Source organism: Lycium barbarum, chromosome 12 (assembly GCF_019175385.1).
Source record: "Lycium barbarum isolate Lr01 chromosome 12, ASM1917538v2, whole genome shotgun sequence".
In the NCBI taxonomy this organism is placed as follows: Eukaryota; Viridiplantae; Streptophyta; class Magnoliopsida; order Solanales; family Solanaceae; genus Lycium; species Lycium barbarum.
In genome coordinates this window covers 2,441,959-2,449,803 of record NC_083348.1, presented here as the reverse complement: position 1 = coordinate 2,449,803, position 7,845 = coordinate 2,441,959, and the positions used below count along the sequence as shown (strand labels likewise).

Below are 7,845 nucleotides of genomic sequence, written 5' to 3'. Positions count from 1 at the left end.
TCTCATTGCCTATCTAGCACTACATGAAGCGGACGAGTGTTAGAGGTATAAAAGTTTCATGATGAAAGGGTCTTGATTAAAAAGTTTATTGAAGAAGAAGACCCTAAATAAAGGGATGTTAAGCAAGTGGAAGAAGGTGTCTTGGTTGATGAAAATGTTGAAGAAAACAATGAAGAAGAGAGTATGAAGTTGTGCGGCCAATGCTAAAGGAAATGAAATGTCTATACGAGAAATGGGTGTCTTATGCAAATATGCCTGGGTTGAGTACAAATTTTATAGCCCACAAACTACTAATTAACCTCGAAATTCAGTCCAGTAAAACAGAAGACCAGAAATTTCAAGCCAGATCAAAGTATGAGAATCAAAGATGAGGTATCAAAGCAAATAAAGTCCAATGTCATTGAGGTAACCAAATATGCCACTTCGTTGGCCAACATTGTTCTAGAGACAAAGAAAGACGGCAAAATAAAAAATGTGTGGACTACCGTGATCTCAATAGGGCCAGTCCCAAAGATAATTTCCCTTTGTCAAACATCAACATAATCATGGACAACTATGCCAAGCATGAACTACAATCATTCGTGCATTGTTTTGCGGGTTATCACCAAATCTTGATAGACGTAGACACGGAGAAAATATCTTTAGTACATCCTGTGGGGTTTGCCATTACCAGGTAATGGCATTTGGTCTCAAGAATGTCGATGCGATATATATGAGAGCTATAATTACCATCTTTCATGACATCATAACAAAGAAATTGAGGTCTACGTGGATGACGTCATCATAAAGTCCCACGAGAGTTCAGACCATTTGATGTATTTACAAAAATTCTTTGACATACTTCGAAAGTATGACTTAAAGTTAATCCCGGCCAAGTGCGCCTTTGTTGTACTAGCAGTGAAACAACTGGTTTCATTGTCAGTTGAATAGGCATAGAGTTAGATCCTTCCAAAATCAAAGCCATTCAGGATCTACCTCCGGCGAACACCAAGAAAGGGGTCATAAGCTTCCTAGGGAGGCTAACTTACATGACTAGTTTCATAGCACAATCAACGGTGATATGTAAGCCAATGCTCAAGCAGTTAAAGAAAGATCCACTGGCAAAATGGACCTAGGAATGCCAGAAGGCTTTTGATACCATCAAAGATTATCTCTCCAACCCGTCAGTATTGGTACCTGTCAGGTCGGGTAACCCTCTATTGTTGTACCTATCGGTGTTTGAAAATGAATTTGGATACGTACTGGGACAACATCTCGAGATCAGTAAGAAGGAACGAGCCATATATAATTTGAGCAAGGACCTTGCTAGGCTCATTACACTTTGGTCTAGAAGACTTGTTGTGCTTTAACATGGGTTGCCCAAAAATTGAGGCCTCATTTGTCGTCATACACCACTCACCTCATATCCAGGATGGATCCCCTGAAGTTCATCTTTTAAAATCCCATGCCTACGGGAAAATTAGCCAAGTGGAAAATGTTGTTGAGCGAGTTTGACATTGTATGTGTGACCCAGAAAGCTATCAAAGGACAACCAATGGTAGACCTTTTTGTGGAGAACCCCGTTGATGACGAATACATGCCTCCCAAAACATACTTCCCTGATGAAGAAATGTCAGTTGTGGTCGAAGATATCTTAGATTTGTATTCCAGTTAGAGGATGTTTTTTAATGGAGCAATCAATTTCGAAGGTCTGGAATAAGAGCAGTGTTGGTATTAGAATCTGCTCAGCACACCCCGATGGTCGTAAACTTCAAATTTTTATGCACTAACAACATGACCGAATACGAAGCTTGCATCTTAGGTCTCAGAATGACTCTCGACATGAACATACAAGAATTTGTTGGTGATAAGAGATTCAAATCTACTAATTCACCAAATCCAAGGAAAATGGGCCACGAAGAATGTCAAAATTCTGCCATAATTACATCTCGCACAAAGATTGTGTAAAAGGTTCAGAAGATCAAGTTTAGACATACAGCCAGAGCACAAAATGAGTTCACTGATGCTCTCGCCATCATATCATGCATGATACAACATTCAGAGAGGAACTACATTGATCCGCTTGAGATAAGTTTAAAAGAACGGCATGCCTATTATTCTCACATGGAGTAAGAGCCATACGACAAGCCATGGTATACTAATATAAAGAGGTACTTGGAAATTGGGGAGTACCCAAAAGACACATCTAGTAACCAAAAGAAGACAATTCGAAGAATGGCCAATAACTTCTTTCTGAGAAAAGAATCCTTTACAAGAAGACCCCTGATCTGGGACTACAAAGATGTGTTAATGCCAGAGAGGCTACAAGGTTGCTTGAAGAAATACACATAGGAGCGTGTGGCATGCATATGAACAGGTTACTTCTAGCAAAGAAAATCTTACGAACAAGTTATTTCTGGATGACCATGGAAGGTGATTGCAGTCGGTATGTACAAAGATGTTACTAATGCCAGATACATCGAGATTTGATTTGCGTCCCATCAAATGAGCTTAATGCAATGAGCTCTCCATGGCTATTCACGCATGGGGCATGTACGTTGTCGATCCTATCGAGTCGGTCGCCTCTAAGGGATACAGATTCATATTGGTTGTCATCGATTACTTCACCAAGTGGGAGAGGCCACATCACACAAATCTGTGACAAAGAAAGTAGTAGCTGATTTATTTCGCAACAACATCGTATGTCATTTTGGGATGCCAGACTCCATCATAAAAGAAAAATGGAGCTAACTTGAACAGTCACGTGATGAAAGAGATATGTGAACAATTCAAGATCACTCACCATAATGCCAGTGCTTATCAGTCACAAATAAATAGAGCCATTAGAGCTGCCAATAAGAATATTAAGAGGATATTGCGGAAGATGACAGATAATTACAAATCTTGGCACGAGAAATTGCCTTAGGCCCTGTTGGGATATCATACCTCAGTCAGGACTTCAATAGGGGCAACCCCTTATCTATTGGTGTACGATTCCAAAGCCCTCATCACAAACGAAGTAGAAATATAATTACCAGGGACACTCCAGGAGGCCGAACTGAACAATGCTGAGTGGGTCCACAACAGATAAGAACAATTGGCATTGATTGACGAGAAAAGAATGAGTGCAGTTTGTTATATTCAGTTATACCAGCAAAGAATGATTCGAGTATTCAATAAGAATGTCAAAACCTGACTCTTTAAGATAGGGAAATTGGTACTAAAGCGTATATTCCCATATCAAGATAAGTACAAGGGAAAATTTTATCACTCCCCAAACCTTGGGAGGCGTGGCTGCACCCAATGTCTTACCTGACCCCGAGCGTACCATCTGTAACTCATGAACTCTAGATATATATGTAAGCTATTTGGCCGACGAGGCCAATTGTAGGCGACTCATAATATCTCAAGCCGATAAGGCCGAGCTCTATAAATTTGTAAATGAATAACATCTCTCCAAAATAGGATCATCCCAACATATATATATATATATGTATATGTTTATGAACTGGCTGATAAGGCCAACATACGTCTCTGCAAATAGAAAAATCCAATACAAGATATAGACAAGGGCGGACAATGCCACTATACAGATATATTGAATATACAAAATACGTCTACAAGCCTCTAAGAAAAACATACTGTATTGTGGTCGGGACTGGGCCCCAACCTACCTATCATGTCTATATATGATAAATTTAAGAATATTTTTTGTTTAGGCAAATACTAAAAACTCCCCTAAACTTGGTATGTTTTATTCAGTGCAGACCTAAACTTGTGTGTCTTCATTACTCTCTTTGTTATTAGTTATCCTCTTTACGAGTCTCAGGTTGAACTCCGTTACTTGGGCTAAACTTTTTCATTTTACTAAAAGTAATGGAGTTTCAACCAGTTTCTTTTACATGCTTGGCCCAAAAAAGAAAAATACAATGTTGAAATAAATAGTCAATGCATCTAAAGAAGAAATTAAAAAACACACAGTTGGAACGCTACTATCTTGGCTAAATCTTTTTATATTTGGATAAGCATAATGATTTCAACCCATTTTTTTAACAGATTTATCCCAAAAAACGAAAGATACACAATTCAAACAAATAGCCATTACATATAAAGAAGAAATGAAAAACAATACAAATTTGGGTTAAAATGTGCATTGTATATTAAGAAGAAGCAAGAACAACTATTGAAAAATATCCTACTTGAAAGCTAATTTTCAATTTTTCTTTAAAGAGTGTATCCACGCTCTTTGCCACATTAGCGTCCAGGGGTAAATGATAACAATTAGTCAAGTATTGGGGGATAATTAAGACAACACAACATTTTAGTGGGCATCAAATAAAATATGTCAAATTTAAGGAGTTTTAGGTATTCTACCTTTTATTTATAACACACATTTATTTAGTTTGAACATGTAATTTCCATATTAAAAAATCAGTTTCTAATTTCATAACAGCTATTGTGTTGAGTGTTGACCCTCATAATCCAAATGCTATCGTTCATTTTTCGTCTGAGGGAGTAATTTGTTAATTGTACCTTTTAGGAACACTAGCAACAATTAAAATTCAAGAACACAAAGGTCATTTGATGCCCGCAAATACAAAATGAAAAGAAGAAAAGAAAGGAAATATTTCTAGATTCATATATAGCCCACTATAAATCCCAGGCAGCACCCTAATTTTATGATAATTCTTTTACCTGTCATTCTTGTTTTCCTATCTCATTCTTTCTATGTTCTGAAATAGCAGCATTTGCCCTCTCTAGGAAAGCTAGATCTCAAGGGCTCTAGAAGCCTGATGTGAACACCAGATTTCACAGGGATGCCAAATTTGGAGTATTTGGATCTGATATGGTGTGATAATATTGAAGAGGTTCACCATTCCCTGGGGTATTGCAGAAAACTCATTCAGATAAATTTGTATAATTGTGGACGCCTTAAGACGTTTCCATGTGGTAACTTGGAATCTCTTGAATATCTGAATCTATATGGTTGCTATAATTTAGAGAAATTTCCAAAAATCCTCGGACGAATGAATCCGGAGTTAGCGATTAAGATGACACACTCTGGGATACAGGAACTACCATCATCTATTCAGTACCTAACTCACATTACCAAGCTAGATTTGAGAATTTTGAAAAACCTTGTAGCTCTTCCAAGCAGCATTGGCATGTTGAAAAGCTTGGTGTGGCTAGATGTGTCGTACTGCTCAAAGCTTGAAAGCTTGCCAGAAGAGATAGGTGAGTTAGAAAACTTGGCGACACTTAATTACCAGTCGTGTCTTATTTCACGACCTCCGTCTTCCATCGTCCGCTTGAACAAGCTTAAATCCTTGGACTTATCATATTGCAAGAGGCTTAAAGAGTTTCTAGGTTTCATGGGGCTGCAAAACATGGAGACTTTGAATCTGTCATATTTTCTGAATCTTAAAGAGGTTCATCATTCCCTAGGACTTCTCAAAAAGCTCTGTACATTAAAATTGACTAATTGTATACGAATTAAGAGGTTCCAACTCTGTGCATTGATTCTCTTGACTATCTGTGTCTACGGGCTTGCTTTAGTTTAGAAACAATTCCAGAAATCCTTGGAAGCATGAAAGTGAAGTCGGATATTCACATGCTAGACAGTGTGATGAGGGATCTAACTTCTATCTATGATTCATTTCCACATGTCTTGTTTCATAATATCTATGTTTCAGATTCCTTGGCACAAAGAGTGTTTACCATTGTGCATGGTTGGAATAAAATCCAAAGATGGTTCCACCATCAGGGAATAAATAAAAGTGGATTAGTCTATTTGCCTGAAAATTGGTATGTACCTGATAACTTCTTGGGATTTGTTGTATGTTACTCTGGCAACTTAATTGACGCCACAACTCACTTGATTCCCTTATGTGATGATGGGATGTCGTGAATGACCTAGAAACTAGAATTATCCTACCTTCCAGAATGTGATACAGAATCTACTATTCATTTTTTCTTGGTACCTCTTGTTAACTTATGGGATACATCTAAGGCAAATGGAAAAACACCAAATGACTATGGGCGTATTTGGGTATTTTTTTCTGGAAAAGTAAAGGAGTATGGATTTCGTTTGTTGTATAAAGATGAACCTGAGCTTGAGCCTTGTTACAAATGAGGGAAAATAATGATGAACATTACATTGGGACAAGGAGGAGTAGATATGATAATAGTGAACACCATGATTCTGTGACCGATAAAGCCAGTTGCTCCTCTGTTTAAGAAACTCTGCAGCTTTGTCTCGCAAGACCAGGATTTTGGCTTAAATGTAGGTATATACCTCATCACTTTTTCTCTTTCCTTGGATCGTAGTGAAATTGTGTTCTCTCTCTGTTTACTTTTTTATTTTATTTTTAATGTAATTCTCTCCTTCTATTAGCTACAAAGTATTCTCCCAAAACCAATAATTTTCAGACCTGCTTTACCTGCATGAGCCTCTGCTATCTTAACAGTTTTCTAAAAGCCCTTCTTCAAGTCTTGCACTGGAAACCAATTTTAGCTTTCTAAGTTCAATGCTCTACTCAAAATTTGTGTTTTGACTTGTTCATTTACGGTACTTCTTTTTACAATTTAATTGGCTCTAAAATGGTTCTCTAAAATAAATTATTTTCTTTCTTTAATTAGTTTACTCATCCTTTTCTATGTGAATGGAGGACTAGGCTTTCTCCTAGATAATTAATTATCATATTCGTTTGTATGTATTATGTGTTTTTTGAAGAGATGGATACTTTAATTGTTATTTCCTTTGTTCAAATTGGTTATCGAAGTCTTTTACAAAGACGCACTTCCAAAATTCTTTGGTTTTCCTGTGTGATATTTGAGCATCAATTCCCTATAGTTGACAAAAATGGAATAGTTCTCAACTTAATTTGTACATGCTTCTATATCAAGATTCCTCAAGTAAGGGAAAAAAGGAACTTTCCACTTCTCCATACCATCATTCCTTCAAATACTAGGCACTCTGCACTCTGGATGTTAAATATAAATAAATAAGAAATCTAATTTTATCTCCAACAGATCCTCAAGTCAAGTAACCCTCTGGAAATGTGTGCTACTCTCTTACATCACGAGTTAGAATTTCCTTACCCGATAGATATCTTGTTCAAGCTGATAATACTCGATTGAGAAAGCAGATTACAACTAGAACTTACAGATATCCCTATTCAGACCCTTGTACCAGAACCATTAAGTGCGAGTTCTTCGTTTAACTATGTGCTTCATTAGTTAGAGAACTATTTTTTCCTCCATAAAGTAAAATTTTGGTGAGTTTTTCAGGCCTGTGCATCTACTGAGGAGTTTATGCGGCAATTCCCGCAGTTTGATCAACAATTGGCTTAGCAGAGACAAGTGACTGAAGATTTTGAGGAAGTGAGCACTATGGATTTAATTTATAGAGCTAAACTCAAATATCACAGATACTTACTATTGTGATGGCCATCTTATCCGAAAGAACCTACTCTCGTATACTCTCCATCACAAACTGATTAATTTTCACCATTCCACTTGCAAAATAATTAAATAATTTTAGTTTGGGAAAACCAGAAGTTTCTTATACATTATGTAACATTAAAAACTTTATGTGGGACGACTCAGTTTTACTTTCTGCATTCAAACATTTTATTGTCGAAATGTAATGATCGTGCTCTGACTTTTGCAATACACTTTTGCAGGGGGCATTTTCATATTTGTACCAAGTTAAACGTGAAGGTTCTATTTATAATAGAGGGAGTCAAACAACATTTTAGAAAATATTCACATCAAGAAAGAAAAGCGTTAAATATGCGTATTTTTTTTTCATTAAAAGTTCCTGCTTAGAGAAATTTCCGTTTCATCTAGAAATTTAATCGTAGA

At 36.9% G+C, this 7,845-nt stretch overlaps 1 pseudogene; it reads left to right on the top strand.

The window, feature by feature from the left end:
• The first annotated feature begins 4,321 nt into the window (after positions 1-4,321).
• Positions 4,322-6,216, top strand: LOC132622195 (TMV resistance protein N-like; annotated as a pseudogene).
• Positions 6,217-7,845: the final 1,629 nt, after the last annotated feature.